We start from the raw sequence: 19,635 nt of genomic DNA, 5'->3' as shown, positions 1-19,635 counted from the left end.
GTATAAATTTTAGAATCAGCTTATAGAGTTAAAAAAGAAATCTATTGGAATTTTAGTTGGGATTACATGCAACCCAGAGATCACTTTGGAAAGAATTGATATCTACCATATTGAGTCTTCTCATCTAGGATCAGAGTATATTGCTTAATTTATTTAGGTCTTTCCTAATTACTCTTAATGTTCTCTGTAGTAGTCTTACATATTTTTTATTTTTAACTTTATTTTGCTCTAATTTTAGACTTTATGAAGAACTTGCAAGAATGGTACTCTTAAAATTCTTTCATACTCTTCCCCTAGATTCCTTAAGTGAGCACTTTACCATATTTTCTTTATCCTTCTCTCTCTTTATACACACACATACATACAACCTCTCACATTTATAATTTTTTTTATTAAATTGCAGACTTACACCTCCTCCTTTATCTGTAAACACTTCAGTGTTTATTTCCTAATAACAAAATCATTCTCTTGCATGACCACAAGTAACACTTATTAATACTGTTATTTAAAATCAGCAGACATTATTCAGAGTTTACAAATTGTCCCAAATATGTCATTCATAGCAAAAATAAATCCAGATCATGTGTTACATTCAGTTGTCCTGTTGCTTTGGTCTCCTGTCACCTGTAACAGGTCCTCATCCTCCTTTGTGTTTCATGGGCCCTTGAAATTTTTGAATAATTCAAGCTAGTTTTCTATAATGCCTTCTAACCTCTCAATTTGGATTTGTCTGCTATTTCCTTGTGATGAGATTTAGGTTATACCTTTTTTGCACATGTACCACAGAAGTGTTATGATGTACTGAGCAGGATTTTGATTATTTGGTTAAGATGGTGTCTGCCACCTTACATAAAAAGTTATAGTTTTTGCTTTGTAATTAAATATTTTTCGGGAGATGCACCTATTTTTTAATTACTTTTTTGTTATTAACACGTTTCCAACTTATTTTTTTTAAAGATTTTATTTATTCATGAGAGACACAGAGAGAGAGAGAGAGAGAGAGAGAGAGGCAGAGACACAGGCAGAGGGAGAAGCAGGCTCCATGCAGGAAGCCTGACATGGGACTCGATCCTGGGTATCCAGGATCACGCCCTGGGCTGAAGGTGGCGCTAAACCGCTGAGCCACCGGGGCTGTCCAGATGCACCTCTTTTTAAGTTAGATTTGTTTCTAGGTATTATATGTTGTTTGATGCTATTGTATATAATACCTTTTAAAAAAGTCTTATTTTGGGGATCCCTGGGTAGCTCAGCGGTTTGGCGCCTGCCTTTGGCCCAGGGCGCGATCCTGGAGGTCCAGGATCGAGTCCCGCATTGGGTTCCCAGCATGGAGCCTGCTTCTCCCTCCTCCTGTGTCTCTGCATCTCTCTCTCTCTCTGTCTATCATAAATAAATAAATAAATCTTTAAAAAAAATAAAAATAACAAAGTCTTATTTTTCAACTCTTTATTGTTGGTAGATAGAAATGAAATTCATTTCTGTATATTGTTTATATTCCACAAATTTACTAAGCTCATTGCTATAATTTATGTGTAGATTTAAAAAATATTTTTGTATATAATCATATCTGCAAATAAGGGTTTTATTGCTTCCTTTCCAATCCTTGTATCTTTTACTTCCTTTTTTTTTATTTTTTGCTTTACTTATCAGCTAAGATCTCAAATAAAATGCTGAATAGAAGTGGTGGTAGCAGGGCACCAGGGTGGCTCAGTTGGTTAAGTGTCTGACTCTTGATGTCAGTCAGCTCAGGTCTTAATCTCGGGGTTGTAAGTCCAAGTCCAGTGTTGGGCTCCATGGAGCCTACTTAAAAAAAAAAAAAAGTGGTGGTGGCGGCATGCATACTTACCTAATTTCTTTTTTTAAAGGTGAAGCTTCTATGCTTTACTGATAGGTATGATTTTCCCCCATGTACGTTCATATTAGATTAAGGAATTTATCTTTTCCTCCTAGTTTTCTGAGGTTCTTTTTAAAAAAGAAAACACACACACAATTGGTTGTTGAATTTTATCAAACTTTTGTACTGTTAATGTTGTGAGATTCTAATAATTGATTTTTTTGAAGTCAAGCTTATGGAAGCATAATTTATATTCAATAAATTCACTTTTTTGGGAGTACAGTTGGAGGTTTAAAATAGTTTCATTTCCTCAGAAAGTTTCCTTGTTTCCCTTTGTAGTCAGTTCTATTTCCCCTCCTCAGCTCCTGACCACCTCAAATCTTATTTCTGTTTTGATTAGTTTGCCTGCTCTAGAATTCTGTATAAATGCAATCTTACACTATATGTTCTTGGTGTCTTGTGTCTTTCACTTAGCAAAATCATTCATACTATTTTGACTCTCAGTAGTTCAGTCCTATTTATTACTGAGTAGTATTCTGTTGTACAGATACTTGTTCGTTCATCTGTTAATGGATATTGGAATTGTTTCTCATTTGGGTCTATTATAAAAAAAACTATAAACATTTGGATATCGCTCTTTATATGGGTATTTCTTTTTTTTTTTAAAAAGATTTTATTTATTTTTTTATGAGAGAAACAGAGAGAGAGAGGCAGAGACACAGGCAGAGTGAGAAGCAGGCTCCATGCAGGGAGACCTACATGGGACTTGATCCCCGGACTCCAGGATCATGCCCTGGGTTGAAGGTGGCGCTAAACCGCTGAGCCACCCAGGCTGCCCTGGGTATTTCTTTTGAGTAAATACCTAGGAGTAAGATTTTAGGTAGTATGATGAGCAATTGTTCTACATCCTTGCTAACATTTGGTATTGCTAGTTTTTAAAATTTTAATTTTTCCTAGTGGATGTGTAGTGGAATCTTACTGTATGTATGTATGTATGTATGTATGTATGTATGTATTTATTTATTTATTTATTTATTTATTTATTTATTTATTTATTTATTTATTTAAAGTAAGCTCTATGCCCTATCTGGGGTTTGAACTCATGACCCTGGGATCAAGAGTTGCATGCTAAAAAAAAAAAAAAAAAAAAAAAAAAGAGTTGCATGCTCTACCACCTGAGCTGTCAAGGGACCCCTCTTATTGTGGTTTTAATGTGCATTTATCTGATGATTGTCATGTCAGACATCTTTTCCTGTGCTTCTTTGCCATCCATAATAATTTTGAGTATACTTTGATTGGTTGATATTTTTTTGGATTAAAACAAAGTCATGTTCCTGAAATAAACCAAATATAGTGTGATTTATTTTATTTTTGCTGGATTTGGTTTGCTAATATTTTGTTTAGAATTTTTAAATCTGTGGTTATGGATTTTATTATCAAGCTTACTCTGCTCTCAGGATAAATTGTGGAATTCTTTGCATGAAGTCTTATTAATGCCTTGACCATTTCCTGTTGAGAAAGTAGTGGGTCAATGGAATATATAAGAAAAGTTGAACTATGTTTATGTTTTGTGGCATAGACATAGGACTAAAAATTTGTTTCTTATGCTTGTTTTAATATTTCTGTAATATCCAAGATAAAGTTCTATAAGTTATTTCATGGTGCAATCTGCACTTCTCTGTGTATGCAACATTTATAGAAGAGTTTTTAGGTCCTTGGCTTGATACTTATGTGAATTAGATATGATCACTATCATTAGGTGCTTCAGCTTAGTGGCAAGAACATAATACTAGTAATAACACTTTCTTATGCTCTGTTGGAAGACTGTATGTGGAATAAAATGGCAACAAAGGTGAGAAAGAGTGATGGGAAGAGATTGGGCTGAGGCAGGAGAAACCTCAGAGAAAGGTGATGTCAGAACTCAGTCTGGAATGATTTTGTCAGAGGAAGGAAACCCTTTGAACAAAGGTGTGGAGATTTGATCAACCTGTGTACTTGAATTTGGAGTAGTTGAGAATGGCTGGGAAGTATGGACCTGAAAGAAGGAAGTGAGAGAAAGTAGCTACCTAAAGAAATAAGCATGGGCCATACTGTTAAACAAATGAAATATTAAGGCAGTCTGATATTCCTTCATATGCAGTGTAAACTTTGACTGAAAACGATGATGAGAGTCACTCTGTATGTTACAAGAAGGTATAACTGATGAACTGAGGGAAGATGCTGAGAGGTTGTAGGCACACTTGCTATTTAGAGAACTAATTTCAGCCACCAATCTAAAAGTACATTATGGGGACCCCTGAGTGGCGCAGCGGTTTGGCGCCTGCCTTTGGCCCAGGGCATGATCCTGGAGACCCGGGATCGAATCCCATGTTGGGCTTCCGGTGCATGGAGCCTGCTTCTCCCTCTGCCTATGTCTCTGCCTCTCTCTCTCTCTCTCTGTGTGACTATCATAAATAAATAAAAATAAAAAAAAATAAAAAAATGTTTAAAAAAAATAAAAGTACATTATGACTTTCATATTCATGCTAGGCTCTTCAATCTAGTACCAGGTTTCATCAAGTCTAAATTCTGTTCTAATAATCATCAACTCTAAGGTGCACTGTTATTTTATGTACTGCTGAAAAGGAAAAACAGACATTGCCAATCAATGTAACGACACCATCAATTGTTAAATGTGTCTTAGTGTAAACACATTAACACATGAAAAAAGTGCATATTGGAATTGTTGAGATACATGTTTCACTTAATCTTCAGAGTAAGTTTTAGAGAAGTATTACTACTTTATAAATCACTACATATATGTCATGGCTTTTCAGAGTATTGAATAATCTTTATTTTTATTTTATTTTTTTAAAGTTTATTTACTTATTTATTCATAAGAGACAGAGAGAGAGGCGAGACATAGGCAGAGGGAGACGCAGGCTCCCATTGAGGAGCGCGATGCGGGACTCAATCCTGGAACTCCAGGATCGTGACCTGAGCCAAAGGCAGACTTCAACTGCTGAGCCACCCAGTTGTCCCTCAAATAATCTTTATTAATACTCCTATTGAATAATCAAACCTGTGGTGACTCCTGAATGCTGTAAGTGCTGAATTACACAGTACTGTACAATTTAATTACCCTTTATTATTAAACATTTAGCGTATTTCTAAGTTTTTTCCCTTTTCCATTTGCTTTCTTCTTACTGTTTCTCTTTTCCTTCCTCTTTTTTTTTGTAAGTACCACTTAAGACATTATTTTTATAAACTTCGGATTATTTTCTCAAGTATAGATCCCTAGAAATAGCACTAGATCAAAAGTCTAAGCATTCTTGATATATATATATATAGCCATGTTACTTTTAAAAAGTATAGTTTCAGTTTACTTTTTTCACAGCAGTGCTTACAGTTCTAAGTCCCACCATAACTTCTTCAGCATTGGTTATTACAATACACATCTTTTTTCTAATTCTGTAAATAAAATGATTGCCACCCTGACCTTTTTTAAGAATCTGTTTTGAGGGGCACTTGGGTTGGCTCAGTGATTGAGCATCTGCCTTTGGCTCAGGTGTGATCCTAGGGCCCTGGGATGGAGTTCCACATCGGGCTCCCTGTAGGGAGCCTGCTTCTCCATCTGCCTATGTCCCTGTCTCTCTTTTTGTGCCTCTTGTGAATAAATAAATAAAATCTTAAAAAAATAATCTGTTTTGGATACTTTTGAGGCAGAAGCCTTTAGAGTGAACATTTAAAAAGGTTTCTCTTGAACCACACTAACTGCCAACCATTTCTAAATGGCTTTTAGTGATGTGTATTGCAGTGCATACTTGAATCCTTCTTTTGGGAACAAAAGACTGAGTATTAAGTAATATTTTTCAAAATCCAGAATTTTCTTGTCACAGAATGTTTCTACCAGTGGGCTCTGAGAGAAACAGATTTTTAACAGAAAATAGAAGGGTTGGCACAATTTATCGAAGGCAAGTGGATGGACAAAGGGGATCCTTGTCTTAGTCTTTTTGTTAATGTGGCTGTGGATAAGTCACTTAACTTTTCCCTGCCTTTGTTTTTATATTTGGAAATGAACACAATAACATGGGTCATTGTTCATATTTTAAAAACAGTCAAATTCTGATATTCTGCTGAAGAGTTGATACACCAATCATTGTTTTTATTTGATTCTAAGTTTTTAACTTTGGGTTAAGATAGATTTATTTCGTGGCTTGATCCAATACAATACATTTTAAATATTTTTGCTTTGTTGATACTCATGAGGTACCCTGTATGATGATATGGATTATCAGTGTTTTATTAACAAAAGGAGATGCTATTATACTTTAGAAGATAGGTTGAAGCATATAATCATGTTCTACAAAGTTAAAAAAGATTTTGTGCCACAGAAATTAAGATCCCAAACATGTATTTTTGTCATTATGCCAGAAAATAACAGTGGTTTCTCTCAAGCATATTCAGTGATAGAGCATCTCTGATTTCTGGAATATTTCTACATCTGTTTTTATCCAACTCTAAGACTCTCTTCATTTAGAATGTAGCATTTGAGTGTGTGTGTGTGTGTGTGTGTGTATCTTATATGTGTGTGTGTGCATATATAAATATCTTTTATGTGTGTATATATATTTTTTAGCATTTGAGAATATTGAAATGAAGCAAAAATACTAAAATTGTAGGCCATTTTTGGGATTGCTACAATGTGGTGGGTACAATATGTGAAGAATGATGAGTAGTAGTAATGGTTGTGCTAGTTTTGGGTACTTATATTTTTCCTTTGTTATACTTTTTCATTTATCGTATACATTTGAACATTTCTGTAAACTTCTTTTCATAGTGATTTTAAAATTTAAAAGATCTTAAATGATTTTACTCTGCCCTGGGATTAAACCTCTTTCCATTTGGGAAACACATTGCCAATTCTATAATGAAAGTTAGTGAGACTACAGGTCAGTGAAAACAATTCACTTACCTGAAATGCATTTCATGGCAAACTTTCAAAGATCAAGTTTAGTCTCTTAAGTAAGGAATAATCATATTAATACAATATTGAGACTTTTTAAAAAAGTGATTAAAACTTCAAATGTGAAATTGTCAGATTGACAAGCTTTTTAAAATATTTTCAATGCAATGATGAAAATAATTAAGATTGCATTCTATAAAAATGTTTTTCCTTGTTAAAACTGAATTTTTTATTTACATACATTTATCTCCTCTTTCTTGATATTTCACTAAGTGATAGTAGAGGAATAAAAAGAATCTGCAAGGGCAAAGAGATTAGAAGAAGTAATGGTAGGTGAGGGATTTCAGCAAATTTGGATAGAGGAATAGTATCTGACTTAGAGGAATCTGTATTCTGAGTTCTTGCAGTAAGGAAAACCAAAAGGAAGGGATTGATCAAATTGAAGAATCCCTGAAAGGCTTAGGGTTTGGAAGTTTCTGTTATCACCAAAGTTTAGGGTGAAGCCTTAGGGCAGAAAACAGTTCGGTTGGTTAAAAGGCTGTGAAGAGGTTAGGCCTCTAGGTTTTTAATTATCTTGCCAAAAACCAGATGCCTTGCACTCTGGAAAACTGAACTTCATCAGAGGAAGATGAACAGATGCTAACAGTGAGAACATCCCCACAAAAAAGTTGAGTACTACCTAGTCGCTTTAGAATGAAGTATGCCAGGTGATAGTCTTGATCTACTTACAAAGAGCTTTTGGCCAGCTTTAGTGCCTGTCAATGTGAATGGAAAACTAGATGTGTTGAGGAAGGCTTTTCTGTGGAAGGGAACAGAAATGGTCGGGAAAACAATGAGAAGGAAACAAAGATAATGGAGGGAAATAAAAAATGTGATTGTATACATAAAATTTCCAGTAGAAGAATTAGAAAGTCAAGTGGGAGACATTTCCAAAAAAAAGTATAAAGAATACTCCAAAAAAGAATAAAGAGGGAAAGAAATGGATAATAGAGGAGAACATGAGAGTGGCAGTCTCATAGAAGTAGAGCATCAAATTATAGAACTCTTAGAATGAGAAAATAGAAAATGGGGGAACATGTTTTCAAATAAATAGAAGTAGATCAGAACATTCCTGAGCTTTGTATATGTGCCTCCAGACTCCCATCTGTTCTCACAGTGGGTGTAGCACAGTGAATTCAAGCAGTGTACATTTAGCTTTGTCATCCTGGAAATTTAGAGCATTCATTAAGAAAAGATCCTTTAAGCTTGCAGCTTAGAGGGAGAACCAGAGGGATCTAAAATGATCAGGAATCTGAAAGACAGCAGTTCTGCATGCTAAAAATATTTGCTATACTTTTAAAATACTGAAGAAAAATACCTTTCAAGCTGGAATCCAGTTGTGTGTGTGTATATGTGTATGTTTTCAATCTATTATTTAAGTCTGAACGTAGAATAAAGACTTCTTTGGACGTGAAAGGACTCCATTATACTATATACCCAGGAGAGAACAGTGCAGAGAAGTCCTGAAATGACAGCCAGGCAGCAAGTTTACAGAGCAGCCATGCAAGGAGGGTGAAGGGGAGAGGGAAGGGCAGGGCCCTGTTATTGGTTTATAAAAACCTTTTACAATAGTGTATTTGGCTTAAAAAAAAAAGCCTGATCTTTTATCACATCAGTACAAAAATTAATATGAAAGTGCATTCTTATGAAGCACTATCAGTATTGAATGGGGCTTGTGAGAGGGTTGTAATTAATACTACTTTAACGTGAACAACTAAACTGAAGGAAAAAAACAAGCTCAAACCAGGAGAAATTCTTCCTTCATGAAGAGCACCCCTCAGTAGTTCTAATGGATTCTATTCCAGGATGGTAATTCTTGTGAATTGAGACTAAATTGTAGCTGAGTTGAATTTTAATTGTTGAATAATCACTGTGTAATTAAGTCCAGAAAATGAATGAGATTATAAAAATAGTAACTGAGTACTTAAACTACTCTGACTTAAAGTTTTTGGACTCAATTGACCTTAGTAACTAGGGACTTTATAAAGTCAATACTGTTAAAACTCAAGCTTGGATTTTGATGTAGGTGGAAAGCAGCAGCTTTAAAAGAAACCATTCACAGATACGTTGGTGGTTAGGCGTGAAGGCAAAATGCCCAGCGTGTGGTAGTGGAGAGGATTTTCATTGTGAGATCTACTTAAAAAAACATCACAACAGTTTGCTTATTTTAAACTCTGTTTAGGGAAACTGAAGCCCTTTAACCCTATAAATAACATTCCTTTGAGATATTGTCATACTTTATGAGCTGAGAAAATGTATGAAGCTTTGGATCATATAATCACTATTTTACGTTGAAAAGAGTGATTAATTTTCTTTGTGAAAAGTTAACCTTTGATTACTTTTTTATGTACCTTGACAAAACAGTTGTGGTTTCATAAAACACTTTAAAAGTTTTTAAAATTTATTTTGAGACAGAAATAAATTTGGGGGGGGGCTGGGGGGAGGGGTCAGAGGGAGGGAGAATCTTAAGGAGGATCTCAAGTCCTTCAGTTCATGACCTGAGGTGAAATCAGGAGTTGGACGCTTAACCAACTGAGCCACCTATCACTGTAAAATACCTTTTTTTTTTTTTTGGCGGAGGGGGGCCCCCAGGGACCCACCCGCAGCCGCCCCCCCTCCCCTGTAAAATACTTTTTATGAAGGATCATAATAACACATGAATTGTGTTTATCTCAGGTCTTGTTCTGAAAATCAAAAGTCCAGGCAGATTTTTCTAACTCAGAGAAATCCCTATTACAGTGTTTGATTTATTTGGATACTTACCTGTCTACTTTTTATCGATATTGACTTGGAAAAAAAGTCTCTCATCTAAACTTCTCCAGCTGTTAGGTAAAACTTTGTGTTTTTATCCATGTTTTGAGAGTCTATTGCGTTGTTCTCTTTCCTTAATTTTATTTATCCAGCCCATTTGTGTGAAATGCTAGGTCAAATAACCAGCAATAAATAGATCTGATATGAAATTTAAGTATAGTTCAATGGATTATAATAATCAGAAAAACCTAGAAAAATTTAGTAAAAATCAGAAAAATCTGAACAGTAACCTTAAAGATGATTGCTATACTGAGTTTGCTATGTAGTGGATTTATGAGACAAAGTGTTGTAAAAAGAAATTTTGGGGGGGAACGCCTGGGTGGCTCAGTGGTTGAATGTTTGTCTTCAGCTCAGGGAGTGATCCCAGGTCCAGGGATCGAGTACCACATCAGGCTCCTGGTGAGGAGTCTGCTTCTACCTCTTTCTATATCTCTGTCTCTGTGTCTCTCATGAATAAATAAATAAGATCTTTAAAAAAATCCTTTTTAAAGATTTTATTCACCTATTCTAGAGAGAAAGAATGTATGTGTGCACACACAGGAGAGAGGAAGGAGCAGAAATAGAGGGAGAGAGTATTCCAAGTGGACTCTCCACTGAGATCACCATCTGAGCTGAAATCAATAGTTGGATGCTAAACCAACTGAGCCACCTAGGAGCCCCAAGTCTTATAAAATTAACAGCCAATAACTATCTTTATACATCATGGATTAAATTTTTCATAGTATTAATTTTTCTTTTCTTTTTCCTTTTTAAGATTTTATTTGTTAGAGAAAGAGAGCAAGTGAGCATGGATGAGTGGGAGGGGCAGAGGGATAGGCACAAACAGATTCCCTGCTGAATGGGGAGCCCAATGCAGGGCAAGATCCCAGGACCCTGGGACTATTACCTGAGCTGAAGTCGGATGCTTAACTAAAGTCAGGCACCCTTAATTTTTCTTTTAACTCGGTTTGAAACACCCAGCTACTAAACCTATTTAATTTGTTTGTTCATTAATGCATTTAGTAATTATTTGCTGTTATCTATCCCATTCTCTCATTATCTTTGATATTGCCCTAATTTTGAGATGTTGTTTTTTTCCTTCATCATACTGAAGTCTTACATATAGTCCCTCTATCAGAACACAGTCATCTCTCCAATATGCCAATTTAATTAGATTGCTCTTCATTGCCTGTAGAATAAAGAATTAGAGTTAAGGACTTTTATACTTTGGCATGGATCTGCCTTTCCAGATTCATCTTCCACCAAGTCTCTTTTCTTCTTCCTTACAGTCTGCTCTCTAGTTTCAGTTGCACATTTTTGAATTTGTTTTTGCCATTTTATTTGTCTAGAATACCATTAGTTTGTTGAAATCTTTGAACCTTCAGAATCAGCTTAAATTGCTCTCTCTCTCTGAAGCCTAAGTAAGTCCCCTTGGGTAGACTTCAGTCAGGCAATCAAAGTAATCCTGCCTTGATGTTCCCATATAAGAGTATTTTACTTTGGTCAGTTAATTACACAGAACACTTCAGCCAGGGAAGAACAGAGATGTTTATTGGTGAGATAGGGACAGGACGAAGGGACAGGACAAGATAGATCAGGAAAAAGCAATGTGAACACAGTAGATATTATCAATGTTCAAAATGCTCAAATTAATATTTAAAAAAAATACTATTCCTAAGGAATTAATAAGGCAAACAAATGTAGACTTCTTCATAAGGCAAGAAAATATTTGCTTTGGTTTTTTTCCTTCCCAATTTACTTACTAAAAACTAATGTTTGTAGTTTGGGATTTGAATCTTCATCTCAGGGAATTAAAATAGTCCTTGTGTCTTGATTTTTGCCTGGTTTTGGGCCTAAGTTTGTGTTCTCAGATGGAGAAAAGATAAGGAAGAAGAAGGTGGTTTAGACTAATTTTGCTTACTTTATAGTACTTAGGGAGATTGCACAGCACTTACTTTTTGAATACTTCTCCCTATGCCAAACCCCCTCCCCCAGATATTTGGATACCTCTGGGATATTATCACTTATTTCCTTCCCCCTCCCCCTGGAAATAATTAGTTGGAATTCTTTTAATGACAATGAGGGATAACTCTGTAATTTTAGGAATTTTTAGGATTTTAAAAAATGTCTACATGTGCTTCTGTTTTTTTGTTTTTGTTTTTGTTTTGTTTTGTTTTGTTTTTTTAGAAAAATATGTCCTTTGTTTTTTGTTTAAGGTGAGAAGTATTATTATTTTTTTGGTGCTGTGCCTAGCACCTAATAGGAATTCAGTAAATCTTTGCAGAATGTATTTGTAATAAAGCTGCTTCATGGTACAAAGTCCCCTGAGATATTTCCTTCCCCAAACAATACCCCCATAACTATGTGACATTATGTGCTGAAGAGATTACATTTTTGTAGGAAGACATATTGTTAAAGTACTCATAGAGTCTCATCATTCTATTATTGCTTGAAAGTTAGTATTTGCAATTACAAGATAAGTATATAGTTCTTTATAAAAGTGGGTAGAACTGAAATTAAGTGAATCACTCATATTTTCTATAGGTGTGGTTTCAGAATGGATTTGTCAGAGAATTAACATTTTTGGGTTCTAATTGTTTGCCTTTTCTGCTGGTGGTTGGTAGTTGAGAAAGAACAATTGTCCCTAAAGAACATAAATATTTTTCAATTTGTTTTTTCAAAGTTAGTGAAATTACTGTTATTCCTAGAGATTAGAAAATATTATTACATAACATATGATTGGCTCCAAAGCTTCTACCTATTAAACCTGGGGCATCTGATTGAGGAGTAATTTTGTGAAAAAGATTTGTTAATTCTATTACACTTGCTTGATGTTTTTTTTAAAGTCAAATGTCTTGAGGAGTTTGCATTATTTACTCTATGAGTAATTAAAAGTTAAAAACAAAATTTATACCCTGGTATAATGTGCAAGAGTAATGATGAAGTTGTCATTTAATGAGAAGAGGTCTGTCTATAAGAGGAGTAAATTTAAAAGGGAAGATAGGAAGTCATTTTAGGTTATATAAGTTTGAGATGGCTGTTGGTCTCCTAAGTAGCGATATTGATGAGTAGGTTGTGAGCTCTAGATATCTGGAATTCAGGGGTGTGGTATTACCTGAAAATAGAAATTTGGGTATTATTAGCAAGTGGGTAATGTTTAAATACTTCAGACTAGATAAGAAAGCAAGGAGATGAGAGTAGAGAGACAAACACAGTCCAAGCATTAAGCCCCAAGAGTTTCTGATTTTGAAAAGGTAAGGAGGATCCCAGCCAAAGAAGACCAAACTTTTTTTTTAGTTAGCGCGATAGATACAGTTTTCAAAACATGTTATGAGGGGATCCCTGGGTGGCTCGGCAGTTTAGCAACTGCCTTCAGCCCAGGGCGTGATCTTGGAGTCCCGGGATCGAGTCCCGCGTCCGGCTCCCTTCATGGAGCCTGCTTCTCCCTCTGCCTCTCTCTCTTTCTCTCTCTCTGTCTCATGAATAAATAAAATCTTTTTTTTTTTTTTTAAAAAAGCATGTTAATGGTATGGAGTTGGAAGTACCTAATTAACATTTTTTAAAAAATATTTTATTCATTTATTCATGAGAGACAGAGAGAGAGAGAGAGAGAGAGGGAGGCAGAGATACAGGCAGAGGGAGAAGCAGGCTCCATGCAGGGAGCCCGAAGTGGGACTCAATCCCAGGACCCTGAGATCATGCCCTGCACCAAAGGCAGACGCTCAACTGCTGAGCCACCCACGCGTCCCTCCATATAGTATTATTATTATTTTTTATTTCAACTCAGAACTTTTATTGTTATTGTTGGCATTCAGCTGTGTAATCCCCCCTAACAATTTTTTTTTACTAGACAAAGACTATTTTTTTATTTAAATTCAATTAATATATAGTGTATTATTAATTTCAGAGGTAGAGTTCCATGATTCATCAGTTTTATATAATGGCCAGTGCTCATCACATCATGTACCCTCCTTAATGTCCATCACCCAGTTGCCCCATCCTCCACTTCCTTCCCCTCCAGCAATCCTTAGTTTGTTTCCTATGATTAAGAGTGTCTTATGTTTTGTTTCCCTTTGATTTTGTCTCGTTTTATTTTTCCCTCCCTTCCCCTGTGATTGTTTTGTTACTTAAATTCCACATATAAGTGAGATAATATAATTGTCTTTCTCTGATTGACTTATTTCATTTACATAATACCCTCTAGTTCTATCCACATCATTGCAAATGGCAAGATTTCATTCTTTTGATGCCTGAGTGGCATTCCATTGTGTATATGTACCATATCTCCTTTATCCATTCATCTGTTGGGCTTTTTCCATAGTTTGGTTGTTGTGGATATTGCTGCTGTAAAGTTGGGGTGCAAGTGCCCCTTCTGATTACTACATTTGTATCTTTGAGGTAGATACCTAGTAGTGCAGTTGCTGGGTCATAGGGTAGCTGTATTTTTAAATTTTTGAGGAATTTCCATACTTTTTACCAGAGTGGGTTTATCAGCTTGCATTCCCACCAACAGTGGTTTTTTTTGTTTGTTTTTTTAAGATTTTATTTATTTATTTATTTTTTTATATGAGGGACAGAGAGAGACAGAGACATAGGCAGAGAGAGAAGCAAGCTCCTATGGGGAGCCTGATGTGGGACTTCATTCCAGGACCCTGGGATCAGAACCTGAGCCAAAGGCAGACACTCAACCACTGAGTCACCCCGGTACCCCTCCACCAAAAGTATTAAGAAGATTCCCTTTCTCTGTATCCTCACAACATCTGTCATTTCCGGACTTGTTAATTTGTTAATGTGAGGTGGTATCTCATTGTGGTTTTGGTTTGCATTTCCCTGGTGCTGAGTGATGTGGAACATTTTTTCATGTGTTTGTTGGCCATTTGTATGTCTTTGGAGAAATGTCTATTCATATCTTCTCATTTCTTGATTGGATTTTTTTCTCTGGGTGTTGAGTTTGATAAATTCTTTGTAGATTTTGGAGACTAGCCCTTTATCTGATAAGATTTGCAAATATCTTCTCCTATTCTGTCAGTTGTCCTTTTGTTTTGTCGATTGTTTCCTTTGCTGTGCAGAAGGTTTTTATTTTGATGAACTCCCAATAGTTCATTTTTGCCTTTGTTTCCCTTGCCTTTAGAGACATGTCTAGTAAGAAAGTTGATGCAGCCAAGGTCACAAAGGTTGCTGCTTGTGTTCTTCTCTAGGATTTTGATGGATTCCTGTCTTACATTTAGGTTTTTCATCCATTTTGAGTATATTTTTGCATATGGTATGAGGAAATGGTCCAGTTTCATTTTTCTGCATGTGGCTGTCTAATTTACCCAACACCATTTGTTGAAAAGACTGTCTTTTTTCCACTGGATGTTCTTTCCTGCTTTGTTGAAGATTAGTTGACCTTAGAGTTGAGGGTCCATTTTAGGGTTCTCTATTCTGTTCCATTGACCTGTGTGTCTGTTTTTGTGCCAGCACCATACTGTCTTGATGATTACAACTTTGTAATAGAGCTTGAAGTCCAGAATTGTGATGCCACCAGCTTGGATTTTCTTTTGGCTATTTGGAGTCTTTTCTGGTTCCATATAAATTTTAGGATTATCTGTTCCAGCTCTGTGAGAAAAGTTGATGGCATTTTGATAGGGATTGCATTGAATGTATAGATTGCTCTAGGTAGCATGGACATATTAACAAGATTTGTTCTTCCAATCCATGAGCATGGAATGTTTTTCCATTTCTTTGTGTCTTCCTCAATTTCTCTCATGAGTGTTCTGTAGTTTTCTGAGTACAGATCCTTTGCCTTTTTGATGAGGTTTATTCCTAGGTCTCTGATGGGTTTTGGTGCAATTATAAATGAGATTGGCTCCTTAATTTCTCTTTCTTCTGTCTCATTCATTAGTTTATAGAAGTGCAACTGATTTCTGCGCATTGATTTTATATCCTGCCACGTTGCTGAATTCCTGTATGAATTCTAGCAATTTTGAGGTGGAGTCTGTTGGGCTTTCCACGTAGAGTATCATGTCATCTGTGAGGACTGAGAGTTTGACATCTTTGCTGATTCAGATGCCTTTTATTTCTTTTAGTCGTATGATTGCTGAGGCTAGGACTTCTAGTACTATGTTCAACAACAGTGGTGATAGTGGACATCTCTGCCATGTTCCTGACCTTAGGGGAAAAGCTCTCAGTTTTTCCCCATTGAGAATGATATTCACTGTGGGCTTTCCATATATGGCTTTTATGCTATTGAGGTATGTTCTCTCTATCCCTACACTGTGAAGTGTTTTAATCAAGAAAGGATGCTGTCCCTTGTTAAATGCTTTTTCTGCATCTGTTGAGAGGATCCTTTGGTTCTTGTCCTTTCTTTTATTAATGTAGTGTATCACATTGATTGATTTGCAGATGTTGAATCAGCCTTGCAGCTCAGGAATAAATCCCACGTGGTCGTGGTGAATAATCCTTTTAATGTACTGTTGGATCCTATGGGTTAGTATTTTGGTGAGAGTTTTTGCATCCATGTTCATCAGGGATATTGGTCTGTAATTCTCCTTTGTGGTGGGGTCTTTGTCTGCTTTTGAGATCAAGGTAATGCTGGCCTCCAAGGAGTTTGGAAATTTTCCTTCCATTTCTATTTTTTGAAACAGCTTCAGAAGAATAGGTATTACTTTATCTTTAAATACTTGGTAGAATTCCTCTGGGAAGCCATCCAGCCCTGGACTCTTGTTTGTTGGGAGATTTTTGATTGCTACTTCAATTTACTTGCTGGTTATGAGTCTGTTCAGGTTTTCTATTTCTTCCTGTTTCAGTTTTGGTAGTTTATACCTTTCTAGGAATGCATCCATTTCTTTCCAGATTTTTCCTAATTTGTTGGCATATGATAATGTGTTCTTATAATTGTTTGTATTTCTTTGGAGTTGGTTGTGATCTCTCCTCTTTCATTCATGATTTTATAAATTTGGGTCCTTTTCTGCTTGATAAGTCTGGCCAGGGGCTTACCTATCTTAATTATTTCAAAGAACCAGCTTCTAGTTTCATTGGTCTGTTCTACAGTTCCTTGGCTTCTCTTTCATTGATTTCTGCTCTAATCTTTTGTTTGCTTATGGTTCTCTCAACTGTGAATGGTGCCATGTATGGTCTGTGTTTGGTAAATTTTGATAAATTTTAACTTTTTTAGTATATTTAAATATATTTTATGGTAGCAAAGAATAAATTAGACTAACATCTACATATATTTTATCACACTTGTATCTATATTTTATAAATTCATGACATACCTTTTTCTCTTAATATTTTCCTATTTCTAGGTTATGTGGTTTGTCTATGAGTTTTTTCAAATTGTTATAAATCTCCAAAAAATTTTGCAGTGTATTTATTGAAAAAAATCCACATGTAAGTGCACCCATGCAGTTTAAACCCATGTCATTCAAGTATCAACTGCACTTCTGTAGTTTACTATAATGCTTACTTAAAAAAATATCAATTGTCCTTTAGTTACTAAAACAAGGTAATTTTTTGTTGTTGATGACATATTGTACATTTTTGTTCTTTTCCTGAAAAACATAAGGAATTTCAGATATGCTGACCTAACTCCAATGATACATATATGTAATTGAACTTTAATGTGTTTAAGGTTTCCAGTATAATAGAACTGGGATTTGAGATGTCCTTTTAAAATTTCCTTTGCAGTGTCTTTTTAAGTACTCTTCATAAGCAAACATGCTTTTTAGTAAGTGTGAATGTTGATTGCATGGTTTTTTTTCTGCTTGCATGGTTTTCTGAGAACAGATAATAACATGTCTAAAAAGTTTTGTCTTTTGTGGGATGAATAAATAGGACTTCATTATTGAAGGATAATTTGTTAAAAGTATTTAGGAATGATTCTAACAATAAAGTGAAACCTTATTTTAAAAAGAGGTTTATTCTAATATAAACCATGCACTAGGTAGAAAATAATATTTACTTTAATAGGGGAGGGTATTAGGTGTCCATAATTTCTTTAGGCACAAGTACATTGTCAGTATAGAGTTAGAATAAGACAAGTTCAGATAAGAATCTAGGTAACCTTCATGAGGTCCAAGGTCAGTGGATGTCTTTGATAATAGTGCTCATTGTGGCGTCTTTTGGGTCATACTGCTCCAGTTTGGGCTGGTTGTTTGCCTAAGTACAGGGCTCTAAGTTGGAAATTATTTTCCTTTGACAATTACTTTGTCGACTTCTTGCTTCAGTGTTGCTGAAGTCATTTCGATTCATGATCCGTGGATGTGACCCATGTTTTTTTCTTCTGATTTATCTAGATATATGTAGCATCTTCTCTTTACTTCTGATGTGTGATATTTGATGTAGCGTCTTTTTGTGTGTGTGGTTTTTTCCCCCAGTTACTGTACTGAAGACTTAATGAGCATTTTGGCTAGACTCTAGAAAATCATGCCTTTCAGTTCTGGTGACTTTTCTTTGGACATTTTAGTTTTTCTCCCTTCTATTTTTTGAGGGTGGCAGGATGTCTGTTGTTCCTGGTATTTTGACACTTAATCTTTTTATTAGTCTCATTTTCATATATCTTCTCTCCTCCTTTCTTCTTGGTTTTCTGAAAAATCACCTCAAATTTATTTTTTATACTGTCTACTTAATATTTCATTTCTGCTGTTATATCATTAAAAGAAAATTATTTCAGCACTTGTTAAAATGACAAGAAAGACCATTCAAAATTATTGCAATAGGTGTATATTTGCATTTGTATTTGTTTGGTCTGCCATAACAAAATGCCGTAGATTGGCTATCCTAAACAACAGATATTTATGTTCTCACAGTTTTAGGGGCTTGGAAGCCTGAGATCAGGGTACCAGCATGGTTGAGTTCCAGTGAGGACTCTTTTTTTTGGTTTTTAGATGGCCACTACCTGGCTGTACATTCACACGGCCATTGGTGGGGATGAGCGATCTGAGATCTCTTTTCCTCTTTTTATAAGACCACCAGTTGTAATGGATCAGGATCTCATACTTATGATGTCACTAACCTAATTACCTCCTAAGAGCTCTGTCTCCAAATATAGTCATATTGGGAGCTAGTGTTCACATATTAAAAAAACAAATTTTGTAGAGGGAACAACAAAATTAAGTCCATAGCAGATACATTAAATCTATAACAAAGGGTATTACAGTAGGGGGGAGAGATGGGGCTCAACTTTGAATACAGCAAAGACAGCTGGGGATTATAGCCAATAGCCAGAGTGAGGAGGTCAATGGTTATAAATAACTAAGAGGAAACTGCAAGGATAGGAAACTCTTGAAAGCAGTTCAGGGATTTATACATAAAAGGTAGGGGATGAAAAACTTGACCAGATATCAAGGGAGAGGGAGAAGCAGACTGCCCACTGAGCAGGGAGCCTGACCCAGGGATCAATCCCAGGAGCCTGAGATCATGACCTGAGTGAAGGCAGATGCTTAACTGACTGAGCTACTCAGGTGCCCCAGGAAATCTCTTTCTTAAACAACTTTTACCTAGTCTTTCTGATGTTAGACTCTCTCTTTTCACTCTTGTTTCTAGAAGTATCTTTGCAGTATAGTTATTGTCTTTTTGAGATTCAGTGGTATAATTTGGGTTGTCTTTCATTCTTTCCCTATTCCTGACTTGAGAGTAACCTCTCTCAGGTTTGCTGAGTCAGTTGCCTCTCAACCATTTGCTTTCCAGCTTCCAAAATATTGTTGCTATTGGCTCCTTTTTGTTTTTTCCCATCGTTGTGGACTAATTTCTTTTTAAAGAATCACTTTGTTTAGATTTAGGGATTTGATGAAGGGGCAAAATTAGATGACCCTTTAAAATTAGATGCATGCCTTTAAATTAAGTTGTGGCAAATGGTTCAGAATGGGAAAGCAGTTTGAATAGTTCAAGGAAATTTGCCATTTTTTAAAAGACTTTGAGGATTTTCTTTGCTGTGATTTTTTTTCAGATATTTGATTATTCCTAAATGATATTTCATGACTATTCTGTAATTTCTATTTAGAAGTATAATAAGATATTTTTTGTTAAATTTACTGGTGGCTTCAAACAA

The 19,635-nt window shown here is 35.5% G+C and overlaps 1 protein-coding gene across 6 annotated transcripts in view; it reads left to right on the top strand.

The window, feature by feature from the left end:
- Positions 1-19,635, top strand: part of MYO6 (myosin VI) — a 142,161-nt gene that overhangs the window by 31,184 nt on the left and 91,342 nt on the right. The window lies entirely within an intron of this gene.

This window comes from Canis aureus, chromosome 7 (genome assembly GCF_053574225.1).
Source record: "Canis aureus isolate CA01 chromosome 7, VMU_Caureus_v.1.0, whole genome shotgun sequence".
Lineage (NCBI taxonomy): Eukaryota > Metazoa > Chordata > Mammalia > Carnivora > Canidae > Canis > Canis aureus.
This window is presented reverse-complemented; position numbering and strand designations above follow the sequence as displayed.